This window comes from Ovis aries, chromosome 3, assembly GCF_016772045.2.
Source record: "Ovis aries strain OAR_USU_Benz2616 breed Rambouillet chromosome 3, ARS-UI_Ramb_v3.0, whole genome shotgun sequence".
Taxonomy (NCBI): Eukaryota; Metazoa; Chordata; class Mammalia; order Artiodactyla; family Bovidae; genus Ovis; species Ovis aries.
In genome coordinates this window covers 150,126,197-150,139,290 of record NC_056056.1, presented here as the reverse complement: position 1 = coordinate 150,139,290, position 13,094 = coordinate 150,126,197, and the positions used below count along the sequence as shown (strand labels likewise).

The window sequence follows — 13,094 nt, the reverse complement described above, 5'->3', positions numbered from 1 at the left end:
TCAAATCACTCAGCTGCAAATGCGTAGTAGGGTGGGGTAAATGGGGTGCAGACTGTGCTTGAGAAAACCCCTGTTGTTTTGCTTTAGTTTCAATTCTGGGACACTAAGTTTAAATGGCAAAGAGCCTGACCCAATCTCCTTTTGTGTAACTCATTCCAACACCCTTAGGGGGGCCCAGTATGACAAATGGGAAGAGGATGCATAGAGTTTGGAGTCAGAAAAATTTGAGTTTGCATGTCAGCTCTGCCATTCACTAGGCAGAAGTTAAACTTCTCTGAGCCTCAGTTCCCTTGCCTGCAAAACTGGGATAACACCTACTGCAGGGGATTGCTTCCCAGGTCATGCAGTGGTAAAGAATCCACCTGCCAATGCAGGAGACACAAGAGACGTGGGTTTGATCCCTGGGTTGGGAAGATCCCCTGGAGAAGGAAATGGAAACCCACTCCAGTATTCTTGCCTGGAAAATTCCATGGACAGAGGAGCCTGGCAGGCTACAGTCCATAGGGTGGCAAAGAGTCAGACACAACTGAATGATGGAGTACACACACACACATACATACACATAGGATTGTCCCAAGGTCAGTATGATAAGGTGTTTAAAATATTTTGCACACAGAGGGTGCTTGAGAAAGGTTAATATTGTTATCCTCTTGTTATTAGTGTTAATATTAGCTGTTGGGTTGAGATTATTCCAGGGAGTTCTAATGGATGCAGAAGTGAGCTGAACCCTGAGCCAGCTCAGGGACTGTTTCTCTCCATCCCTGGGCCCTTTGTTAGAAGCACAGCCCTGGAAAGAATGCCTTTCTCTAAAAATAGAATAGTTGGAGGCGTAGCTGCACCAGCAGATAGTCTTCTCAGAGGCTTTGGGACAGGCCAACTGATAAAGTTTGCTGCTCTGGGTGCCCCAGATTACGCACAGCTGTTTTCCAGACCAAAGGGCCCTGGGGAGACTGGCTTCACACCACGTCAGGTGCTCTTCATCACACACTACCCGAGAGGCAGCAGGCAGCGTCAGCAGCCTTGAAGCCTTGGCTGCCCTCTAGAAAGGATGAGGGAGGGCTGGCAACCTGACCTGTAAGCACAATCTCTTTGTTTTACTTTATATGTACATATTTCTTCTTCTTCTTCTTTTTTTTTTTTTTAACTTCTATCAAAAGTTGGTAGAAGCTGGAGAGGATTTCCCTGGCAGGTCAGTGGTTAGGACTCTGTGCTTCCCCTACCATGGGCCTAGGTTCAATCCCTGGTCAGAGAACTAAGATCCCACAAACCTTCAGGAAAAAAAAAAAAAAAATTGGATAGTATGGTGGTTAAAGAGGTAAATTCTGCCAGACTTTCTGGTTGTGAAGCCTGTGTTTTGTTTGGTTTTTCAGACTTCCCTGGTGGCTCAGATGGTAAAGCATCTGCCTACAATGCAGAAGACCCGGGTTCAATCCCTGGGTCAGGAAGATCCCCTGGAGAAGGAAATGGCAACCCACTCCAGTACTCTTGCCTGGAAAATCCCATGGACACAGTCCACAGAGTCACAAAGAGTCGGACACGATCAAGTGGCTTCACTTTCACTTTTTAAGAGGGCTCTAAGAGGCTTCCCTGGTGGCTCAGACGGTAAAGTGTCTGTCTACAATGCGGGAGACCCGGGTTTGATCCCTGGGTTGGGAAGATCCCCTGGAGAAGGAAATGGCAAACCCACTCCAGTACTATTGCCTGGAAGATCCCATGGACAGAGGAGCCTGGTAGGCTATAGTCCATGGGGTCGCAAACAGTTGTACATGACTGAGCAATTTCACTTTCTTAAGAATAGTTTTACATTAACAGGGAAACTAGCATGTGAGATGAGTGCAATTGTGCGGTAGTTTGAGCATTCCTTGGCATTGCCTTTCTTTGGGATTGGAATGAAAACTGACCTTTTCCAGTCCTGTGGCCACTGCTGAGTTTTCCAAATTTGCTGGCATATTGAGTGCAGCACTTTCACAGCATCATCTTTCAGGATTTGAAACAGCTCAACTGGAATTCCATCACCTCCACTAGCTTTGTTTGTAGTGATGCTTTCTGAGGCCCACTTGACTTCACATTCCAGGATGTCTGGCTCTAGATGAGTGATCACACCATCGTGATTATCTGGGTCATGAAGATCCTTTTTGTACAGTTCTTCTGTGTATTCTTGCCATCTCTTCTTAATATCTTCTGCTTCTGTTAGGTCCATACCATTTCTGTCCTTTATTGAGCCCATCTTTGCATGAAATGTTCCCTTGGTATCTCTAATTTTCTTGAAGAGATCTCTAGTCTTTCCCATTCTGTTGTTTTCCTCTATTTCTTTGCACTGATTGCTGAAGAAGGCTTTCTTATCTCTCCTTGTATTCTTTGGAACTCTGCATTCAGATGCTTATATCTTTCCTTTTCTCCTTGGCTTTTTGCTTCTCTTACATGCTAGTAAAGTAATGCTCAAAATTCTCCAAGCCAGGCTTCAGCAATACATGAACCGTGAACTTCCTGATGTTCAAGCTGGTTTTAGAAAAGGCAGAGGAACCAGAGATCAAATTGCCAACATCCGCTAGATCATCGAAGAAGCAAGAGAGTTCCAGAAAAACATCTATTTCTGCTTTATTGACTATGCCAAAGCCTTTGACTGTGTGGATCACAATAAACTGTAGAAAATTCTTCAAGAGATGGGAATACAGACCACCTGACCTGCCTCTTGAGAAATCTGTATGCAGGTCAGGAAGCAACAGTTAGAACTGGACATGGAACAACAGACTGGTTCCAGATAGGAAAAGGAGTATGTCAAGGCTGGATATTGTCACCCTGCTTATTTAACTTCTATGCGGAGTACATCATGAGAAACGCAGGACTGGAAGCAACACAAGCTGGAATCAAGATTGCCAGGAGAAATATCAATAATCTCAGATATGCAGATGACACCACCCTTATGGCAGAAAGTGAAGAGGAACTAAAAGCCTCTTGATGAAAGTGGGAGGAGAGTGAAAAAGTTGGCTTAAAACTCAACATTCAGAAAACGAAGATCATGGCATCTGGTCCCATCACTTCAAGGGAAATAGATGGGGAAACAGTGGAAACAGTGTCAGACTTTATTTTGGGGGGGCTCCAAAATCACTGCAGATGGTGACTGCAGCCATGAAATTAAAAGACGCTTACTCCTTGGAAGAAAAGTTATGACCAACCTAGATAGCATATTGAAAAGCAGAGACATTACCCTGCCGACTAAGGTCCGTCTAGTCAAGGCTATGGTTTTCCAGTAGTCATATATGGATGTGAGAGTTGGACTGTGAAGAAGGCTGAGCACCAAAGAATTGATGCTTTTGAACTGTGGTGTTGGAGAAGACTCTTGAGAGTCCCTTGGACTGCAAGGAGATCCAACCAGTCCATTCTGAAGGAGATCAGCCCTGGGATTTCTTTGGAAGGAATGATGCTAAAGCTGAAACTCCAGTACTTTGGCCACCTCATGTGAAGAGTTGACTCACTGGAAAAGATCCTGATGCTGGGAGGGATTGGGGGTAGGAGGAGAAGGGGATGACAGAGGATGAGATGGCTGGATGACATCATCAACTCGATGGACATGAGTTTAAGTAAACTCTGGGAGTTGGTGATGGACAGGGAGGCCTGGCGTGCTGAGATTCATGGGGTCACAAAGAGTCAGACCCAACTGAGAGACTGAACTGAACTGAACAGGGAAACTGAGCAATAAGTACAGAGAGTTCCTGTATAGCCCTGTACTCACCCCCTACTACCTCCCACACTATGGATATTTCACACCACAGTGCACATCTGTTACCATCAATGAACCCGCATTCACACATCATTCTCTCCTAAAGTCCATTATCTAACTGGGGTTCACTTTTGGTGCTGGGGTTCATTCTTTGGGTTTGGACAAATGTATTCCCTGTTGTAGTATCATGCAGAATATAGTTTCACTGCCCCCCAAATCCTGAGTTCTGCCTATTCATCTCTCCCTCTCTTGTAATAAGCAACCACTGATCTGTTTACTGTCTCCATGGTTTTGCTGTTTATGTCATATAGTTGGAATCATGCAATATGGAGTTTTTTCAGATTGTCTTCTTTCAGTTAGTAATATGCTTTTAAGTTTCCTCCATGCCTTTTCTTGGCTTGATAACTCATTTCTCGTTAGCACCAGCTAATAGTCTATTGTCAGGATATATCACAATTTACACATTCACCTACTGAGGAATACCCTGGTTATTTCCAAGTTTGGCAATTACATGTAAATATCTGTGTGCAGGCTTTTGTGTGGATATTGGTTTGAGTAAATGCCAAGGAACATGATTGCTGGACCATGTGGGAAGGAAATGCTTAGTTTTGTCAAAAACTACCAAACTGTCTTCTGAAGTGGCAATAACAGTTTGCATTCCCACTAGCCATGAGTGAGAGTTCCTGTTTCTCCACATCCTTGCTGACATTTGGTATTGTCAGTGTTCTGGATTTTTTCATCTTTCAATGATTTGAGGCAAGTTACTAAACTTCTCTGCTTTGGTTTCCCAGTTTGTGAAACCTGGAAAACAGTAGCACCTCCATTATTGGGTTTTCATGAGGATTAATTAAAGTAACCCATGTAAGGAGTGTAGGTCTGGGCAGGTCTATGTAAATTCTCAATAACTATTAGCTATGATGTTTGGATTAGGTTGGACTTCTGTTCTAAAACACACTTGGGATTATTGGGTACAGAATAATGTTTAAGTTAGGAGTGGATTCCACAAAAGTATTTTTAATAATGAGAATCAACCCCATACCATTCATCATGCTGAGAACTTCATATACTATCTCATTTGAACACTACCTACTACTGGGCTCCAGAGTAGATACCAACATTATTCTCCATTTTCAAATGAGAGAATTACTGCCTAGAGAGGCTGAATTAACTTAGCCAAGGTCAGTAGAGTCAGGACTTGAACCTGAGTTTATGTGATCCACAGTTCAGGACTTAGCCCCTTGCGACACTACCCCTTAACTTGGTGTCCCTACCAACCTGCACGTTTGACTTGGAAATTTTGATTTACAGGGGTATAGTCTTTCCTATGGCTCCCCTGGTAGCTCAGATGGTAAAAAATCCACGTGCAATGCAGGAAACCAGAGTTTGATCCCTGGGTCAGGAAGAAGGGCGACCCACTCCAGTATTCTTGCCTGGAGAATCCCAGGGACAGAGAAACCTGACAGGCTACAGTCCACAAAGTTGCAAAGAATCAGACACAACTTAGTGACTAAGCAGAAGTACACACACACAAGTCTTTCCAAGCCATTCTCTGGTTAAGCAAAAGCAAGGACCACGTTAGAATTAATTACACCCCAAACTTGACACAACAGCATGATTATATTCAATTCCAGTTCAACCGTTTTCTTCTACTGATGGTTCAGCCAGTCTCTGGTCTTTGCACATGCTTCCCCCACCTCTTCTTCCGGCTAGCTCCCATTTCATCCTCAGGTCTTGGCTTAGACATTACTTCCTGCAGCGAGACTTCTGGATTAGGTACACTCCTTTGCTCCCTTAGCACCCTCTCTTTTCCCCACTGTATCTCCCTGTATTATAATTTTGTGTCTGGCTCCATGAGCACAGATACGCTGTGGGTCTTGCTCACTGTTGTAGTCCCAGCCCACAGGATAGCATCTGGCGCTTAATGTAGACTTAACGAGTATTAGTGGAATGAAAGACTGAATGGGCCTAAGTGGCTGGTGTTGGGCTGCAGTTTTAGCTTTGGTATATTCTTCCTACTGGCTCAGTCTCTGGGGTTGTCAGCACTGATAACCCACTGCAGAAATTCACAATGGTGTTTGACTTAGGATCATCCAACTTCTGGGTCCCTTCTTCCTACTGCATCAGCAAGGCATGACATGGATAGGGGAGTTTTAGCACTTGAGTAGTCTCTTGGGCCGGAGAAGGCGATGGCACCCCACTCCAGTACTCTTGCCTGGAAAATCCCATGGACGGAGGAGCCTGGAAGGCTGCAGTCCATGGGGTTGCTGAGGGTCAGGCACGACTGAGCGACTTCACTTTCACTTTTCACTTTCCTGCATTGGAGAAGGAAATGGCAACCTACTCCAGTGTTCTTGCCTGGAGAATCCCAGGGACGGGGGAGCCTGGTGGGCTGCCCTCTATGGGGTAGCACAGAGTCAGACACGACTGAAGTGACTCAGCAGCAGTCTCTTGCGCAATGAGGTCCTTCTCCCCAACTCACTCTGCAACGGGCATGGGCCCCAGATGGGCTTAACACAGTCTGTGGTCTCTATGTTCTTCAGGGGTTTCACCTGGGGATAAATCAGTTGGTACATGATAGTTTGGCCATATTGGTTGTTAAAATGCAAAGTGATCATTTCCATATCAGTTGGTAAGGAACCCTTGCCCAGGGTCTGCTGAGTATTCTCTCCATTGCTCCAGCTTCCCAGGCTCCTCTCCTAGGACCCCTCCTTCGCCTCCCCACAATCCAGGAAGCAAGGTGGTAATGCCTGGCACATAGGAAGCTCCAAAGACTCCGTTTCAGCTCCTTGTGCTCAGTCGCTCATTTGTGTCTGACTCTGCAATCCCATGGACTGTAGCCTGCCAGTTTCCTCTGTCCATGGGATTCTCCAGGCAAGAACACTGGAGTGGGTTGCCATGTCCACCTTCAGGGATCTTCCTGACCCAGGGATCAAACCGGAGTCTCCTTCGTCTCCTGCCTTGGCAGGTGAAATTTTTACCTCTGTGCCACCTGGAAAGCCCTTGGCTGGCACTATATTGCTTCAGTCTAGGTCTTTACAGAGTCTGAGTATTACCCCTGGTATGGTCCTCTGTATTCTTGGGAAATGGCCCAGGAAAGAGGGGGGAAGAGAGAGGGATCAGGAGAGGACTCAGGCAGTGTCTCCGCTCCTCTGGCACTTGCATAGAACTAAGAGAATCAGGAATTTGGACATTCCAGATGAATGACACATACTTACATGTGGTCTCCAGCTACCCAGTGCACAGACAGCTGCTCTTTGCCCCCCTTCACTAGCTGTCTGCAGAAGGTTTCTAGAACAACAGCCACTGTATACTGAGCTCCTTCTGTGTACTCGGTACTCAGCTAAACGTCTATTCACTTCTCTTGGCAACTCTGTGAATATGAACAATTACCATCTTCATTTTCCACATGAGGAAACTGTCCTGAGAGGTTAAAATAGCACCCAGGTCACACAGCTAGCAAGGGACAGAGTTGGGAGTCTGATGCAAGGATGCTCACAGGGACTGCATTTGTAGGGAGCATCTCTTTGTTCCTAGATGGAGGCACAGAGGCTTCTGGTGAGGGGAAGGTGCTTTTCAAAAAACAGTGCAGAAAAGTGAAACAAATTCAGGGAGAGGGCTGCCACAGACCCACGTCCCTATGGCACCCAGAGGAAAATTTTCCAAGAATCCTAGGTCCTGTGGATGGCTGCCCTATTGCTCTCCATGCTCAGAGCCTCTGTGCTGACAGAAGTGAGCCAGCTACAGAAGTGAGTCCCCAGAGTTCCCTTTGGGACACCTACTCTGAGGGCAGTGCACATAAACGGTTGACGTTATGACGTATCCTGAGGTTTCATGCTACCCCCAGTCTCCATAGCAACCCAGGCTCTCTGAGTAGCACCCCAGGGCAGGCTGGGATATTACAGAGCTCTTATCTGGGAGCTCTAGGTCAGAATCTTTGCTGGATGTACAAGGAAATCCCTATTGCTTTGACTAAAAAATGTGAAAATCACATCTAAGAACCAAAAATTCTTGGAGGGAAAAAAATCTTAAAGAATATCCTTCAGTGAAGAATGTATATTATACCTTGCTTATAATTAAGAAAAAAAAGATGGAAAGAAGAAAAAAAGATGGAAAGGGAGCATTTTAAATGCTGACATGGTTTTGACAATAGGCAATTTATTTTTCTTTCTATTTTTTCTAAAATATGTAATGTGTTTACATATTTTAAAGTGAAAAACATATATTTAAATTCCCCCTTTCTTTCTAGGATGCCTTATGTCTTTCTTTAGGAGTTAGAAGGGGATAGATGACCAAGAGGAGACAAGTCAATCTTCTCTGCCCTTTATGAGTTTGAGTAAATCATCTGATTGCTTTGATCATTTTCTCATTTTTAAAAATGGGGAAAATAGTAAAACAGTAGGACTTTATATAGCTAGGATGAGCAGTGAATGGGTTAATCTGGATAAAATTTTTATTACAAGTCATAGTTCAGTTCAGTCGCTCAGTCGTGTCTGACTCTTTGTAACCCCATGAATTGCAGCATGCCAGGCCTCCCTGTCCATCACCAACTCCCGGAGTTCACTCAAACTCATGTGCATCGAGTCGGTGATGCCATCCAGCCATCTCATCCTCTGTCGTCCCCTTCTCCTCCTGCTCCCAATCCCTCCCAGCATCAGGATCTTTTCCAATGAGTCAACTCTCCGCATGAGGTGGCCAAAGTATTGGAGTTTCAGCCTCAGCATCAGTCCTTCGAATGAACAGCCAGGACTGGTCTCCCTTAGGATGGACTGGTTGGATCTCCTTGCAGTCCAAGGGGCTCTCAAGAGTCTTCTCCAACACCACAGTTCAAAAGCATTTATTCTTCGGCACTCAGCTTTCTTCACAGTCCAACATCCATACATGACCAGTTCAGAGTAAATGCTCCTGATAAGTGGTAGTTATTCTGTGTGTGTGCGTGCTAAGTCACTTTAGCTGAGTCTGACTCTTTTCGACCCATTGGCTGTAGCCTGCCAGGCTCCTGTCCATGCGCTTCTCCAGGCACTGATTGACTAACTAGCTCATAGTGTTATTCTCATAATCGTTGGCGTTATTATGGCCACCAGAGGGCACTCCTGGCTCTGGAGTCCACCGTGGGGATCTGGTCTTTCATGCGTCACCAGGATTCCAATGTTGTGCGCCTGTTCTTGGTGGGTAGATGTGAGAAGGAAGCACATGGATGCCCTTTGCTCACTTGCTGATCTCTAAGATACCAGCCATGTTCTGGAAGAGAAACTAGCTTTAGATTGGAAGTGACTGACTCTAGCAATAGTGGCAGGTAACCATGTCACTCCCAGGAATGCACCTCTGGAGTTTCCATGGACAAGCAGGGAAGATATTCCCCATTCAGTACTGAACAGAGACCTCGCAGGGATGGTGAGGATGGAGGAGGGGCAGGTGAGCGGGCCTGAGGTTTCTACTGCTTGGGTTGTGTGGGGGGCACAGAGGACAGGCCCATATTCTCTGTTTTAATGGTCACTGGCTCTGGAAAGCCACATGGAAAGAGCATGGAATCCTGAATTAGTCGAATTCCTAGGCAACTTCATGCAGTGATGCAGCTTCACTTCTGTCCGATCTCTCTCCAGCCCTCACCTCTCCTCTAAGCTCCATACTTGTCTGTCTATCCAGCTGTCTAGTTGATATGTCTACTTGGATGGGGTTTAATAAACCCAAAATAAAACTGTTTCTTCTGACTATTAACAAGAAGCAACAACTATTAATATTACTACAACAAAAACAAAACAGAGAATGGGCCTGTATTCTCAAAGTGTCATCCATTTACTAAACAAGCATATCCTGACTGTCCACCCAGTGCCAGACAGTGGACTTATCTCTGGGGTGGGAAGCAGGTACCGCAGTGAACAGAAAGGGCACCATCCCCCCATCAGGGGTTTAGGTGAAGAGAAACCGGCTGACTCTAACAAGGAAACTGGCTCTGCTGCTCTGCTGTGCACTGGTGAAAAGCAAAGCACACAGAAATGTGAGGAGCGTTGTGCTCGCTTCTGGGTACATGTTTGAGTAGAGCCATTGTGAAACTGACGCGTCTGGAGTAGAGAGAGAGCAGGTTGTAAAGGGGCTCAAGGCCATGAGATGTAAACAACAGTTTGGATCTTGGTTTGGCAAGACTGGGCTTCCCTGATAGTTCAGTTGGTAAAGAATCTGCCTGCAATGCAGGAGACCCCAGTTCGATTCCTCGGTCAGGAGGATCCGCCGGAGAAGGGATAGGCTCCCCTCCTCAGTATTCTTGGACTTCCCTTGTGACTCAGCTGGTAAAGAATCCGCCTGCAATGTGGGAGACCTAGGTTTGATCTCTGGGTTGGGAAGATTTCCTGGAGAAGGGAAAGGCTACCCACTCCATTATTCTGGTCTAGAGAATTCTATGAACCTATAGAATTCTATAACCTATATGAATTCTATTCCCTATAGTTCATGGGGTCCCAAAGAGTGGGACATGACTGAACAACTTTCACTTTCACTGGGCAAGATTTGGTCTCAAGAAAAGATGTGGGCAAGCGTGTGCTGGGACCTTATATTGTTCTTGCGCTTAGTCCCTCAGTTGTGTCTGACTCTGTGACCTGCCAGGCTCCCCTGTCCATGAGAATTCTCCAGGCAAGAACGCTGGAGTGGGTTGCCATGCCCTCCTCCAGGGGATCTTCCCGACCCAGGGACTGAATCCAGGTCTCCCACATTGCAGGCAGATTCTTTCCTGTCTGAGCCATCAGGGAAGCCCAAGAATACTGGAGTGGGTAGCTTATCCCTTCTCCAGGGGAGCTTCCCAACTTAGGAGCTGAACCAGGGTCCCTTGCATTACAGTTGGATTCTTTACCAGTTGAGCAACCAGGGAAACCCTGGGACCTTAAATAGAGGCAGCATAAAGGCATTCTTCAAATGTCTGAAGCTGGTCCTGAATGTGGAGAAGGATGGACTCATTAGCTATGGATCCAGGGATAGATTGAGAACCAGTGGGATCTGGCTGCCAGGAGGCAGCTTTGCCCCCAGGGTAGAGAAGGCCGTCTCCTGAGTGTGGTGTTTCAGTGTACAGCGGGCCACCTGGTGGAGGTGAATTGTCTTTCCCTCGAGGGATTTGGCCAGATGAATCTCGGCAGAGGTGTTACAAGGAGGCGTCTATCAAAGGAAAGGCACTGCACGAGGCGACCCCGAAATTCCCTTTCCACCCAGAGGTTCTGGGAACAGGCAGATTGACAGCACAGAAAGGCACCATGAATGCATTTACTGTCACCTGGAGCTGGGGCACTATCAGCAACCTCTGAAGGCTGTTCCTTGATGTCCTGCGGATGAAGAGACTCTCCATCCCGTAATGTCCCAGTAATTCCAAAAGACAGAAGCAGCTGGATCTTGGGGGCCCAGAGGCATGATGAGGCTGAAGCCCCAGCTCCTCTCCGTCTGGGCCCTAGGCTTCTAGTGCTATAGCCTTGCCTCTCTGTCCCTATCCTGACCTGCCTCCTCCCATGACTAACATCCCCAGACACCAGCTTGCCCAGGAGGGGAAGGGCTCGTGCATTACCTCCTTGATCTCAGATACACAGACATCTTTCTTGCATTTTCCCTACTCATAAGACTCTTAGCTGCCAATTTCTTGGTTGTTCTCTTTGGTAGACAACCTATTTGGAAGAGATTTTAAATGTTAACAGAAGTTTAAGAAATGAGTATATATGAGCGGGCTCTCGTTAGCCCTTGGATTACTGAGGATGTGATGCTGGGAAAGATTGAAGGCAAAAGGAGAAAGGGGTGGCAGAGGATGAGATGGTTAGATAGCATGGCCGACTCAATGGATATGAATTTGCGCAAACTCTGGGAGGTAGTGAAGGATAGAGGAGCCTGGCATGCTGCAGTTCATGGGATTCACAGAGTAGGACAGAACTCAGTGACTGAGAAGACCAAAAACAAGTGGGCCTCTGCCTAGTGTGAAAGGACAGCCAGGCCACCCAAGGAATGGGGGCTGCTGAGCGGGCCCTGGGAGGCTGCGTGGAGCACCGCTTCGCATTTCTGCCTTTCCCCCTTTCCTCTCATCCCACCCTATGCTTCCTTCTTTTATTTTCCTTCTTATCACATTAGACTCAGGGATCTTTGCCCCTAGCAAGCTTTGCTCCCCTGGGCTCAGTTCAGTCAGTTCAGTTCAGTCGCTCAGTCATGTCCGACTCTTTGCGACCCCATGAATGGCAGCACGCCAGGCCTCCCTGTCCATCACCAACTCCCGGAGTTCACTCAGACTCACGTCCATCGAGTGGGTGATGCCATCCAGCCACCTCATCCTGTCGGCCCCTTCTCCTCCTGCTCCCAATCCCTCCAGCATCAGAGTCTTTTCCAATGAGTCAACTCTTCGCATGAGGTGGCCAAAGTACTGGAGTTTCAGCTTCAGCATCATTCCCTCCAGAGAAATTCCAGGGCTGATCTCCTTCAGAATGGACTGGTTGGATCTCCTTGCAGTCCAAGGGACTCTCAAGAGTCTTCTCTAGCACCACGGTTTGAGCATTGCTGGCCCTGTCAGTCCCAGCCCCAGGGATGGATTTGAACACAAGAAACTTTAGAGGGCAGTAGTCCAGGAGCCAGCAATGCCCTCCAGGCAGGGCAGCCTAAAGCTTAGAGGGGTGTCCTCTGGTCGTGGTGTCAGGGGATTGTGCTTGGGATAGGTATAGTTGTTGTTGTTTTTTCCCTTATTTTTGCATGAATTGGGCCTTCCAAAAACACACGCTGATTTGAGGTGACTCAAATAGTTTAAAGGGCTTCCCAGGTGGCACTAGTGGTAAAGAATCCACCTACCAGTGCAGGGGATGCTAGAGACTCGGGTTTGATCCCTGGGTCAGGAAGATCCAGTGGAGAAGGAAATGGCTATCCGCTCCAGGATTCTAGCCTGGAGAATTCCATAAACAAAGTAGCCCGGTGAGGGTGAGCTACAGGCCATGGGATCACAGAGAGTCGAAGGACATTACTGAGCATACCAACACACACACAAATAGTTTGAAGAGACTGGAGCCCTGAAACCACAGTCCTGATTATGTCCCAAACCTTCACCCCTGGAGGCAATTTCAAGTGCATCTCAGATCCTCCAGCAGGATTCAACATGACTATGACCCTCGGCTTTAGAGGGATTAACTGGAGATGTGATCAGGGGCTTTCCCAAGCTCAACATGTCAACTGCTGCCATCTGGAGGCAGGCCGAGGCCTCTCTTTGGCCTTGGCCTTTCCAAGTGGAGTTTGCTAAATGCTGTTTTATCAAATGGGCTTAAGGCAGGAAATTTAAGAAATCATGTACCTAGATCTTTGACTCTGCAAAGGAGTCAGTTTTATACTTCAGGGAAGAAACATTAAACATTCTCATATCTTTCATTTATTTAAA

The 13,094-nt window shown here is 46.8% G+C and overlaps 1 non-coding gene across 1 annotated transcript; it reads left to right on the top strand.

The window, feature by feature from the left end:
* The first annotated feature begins 1,373 nt into the window (after positions 1-1,373).
* Positions 1,374-1,446, top strand: TRNAC-ACA (transfer RNA cysteine (anticodon ACA)). Its single transcript has one exon. It is a non-coding gene; the product is annotated as a tRNA-Cys (tRNA).
* Positions 1,447-13,094: the final 11,648 nt, after the last annotated feature.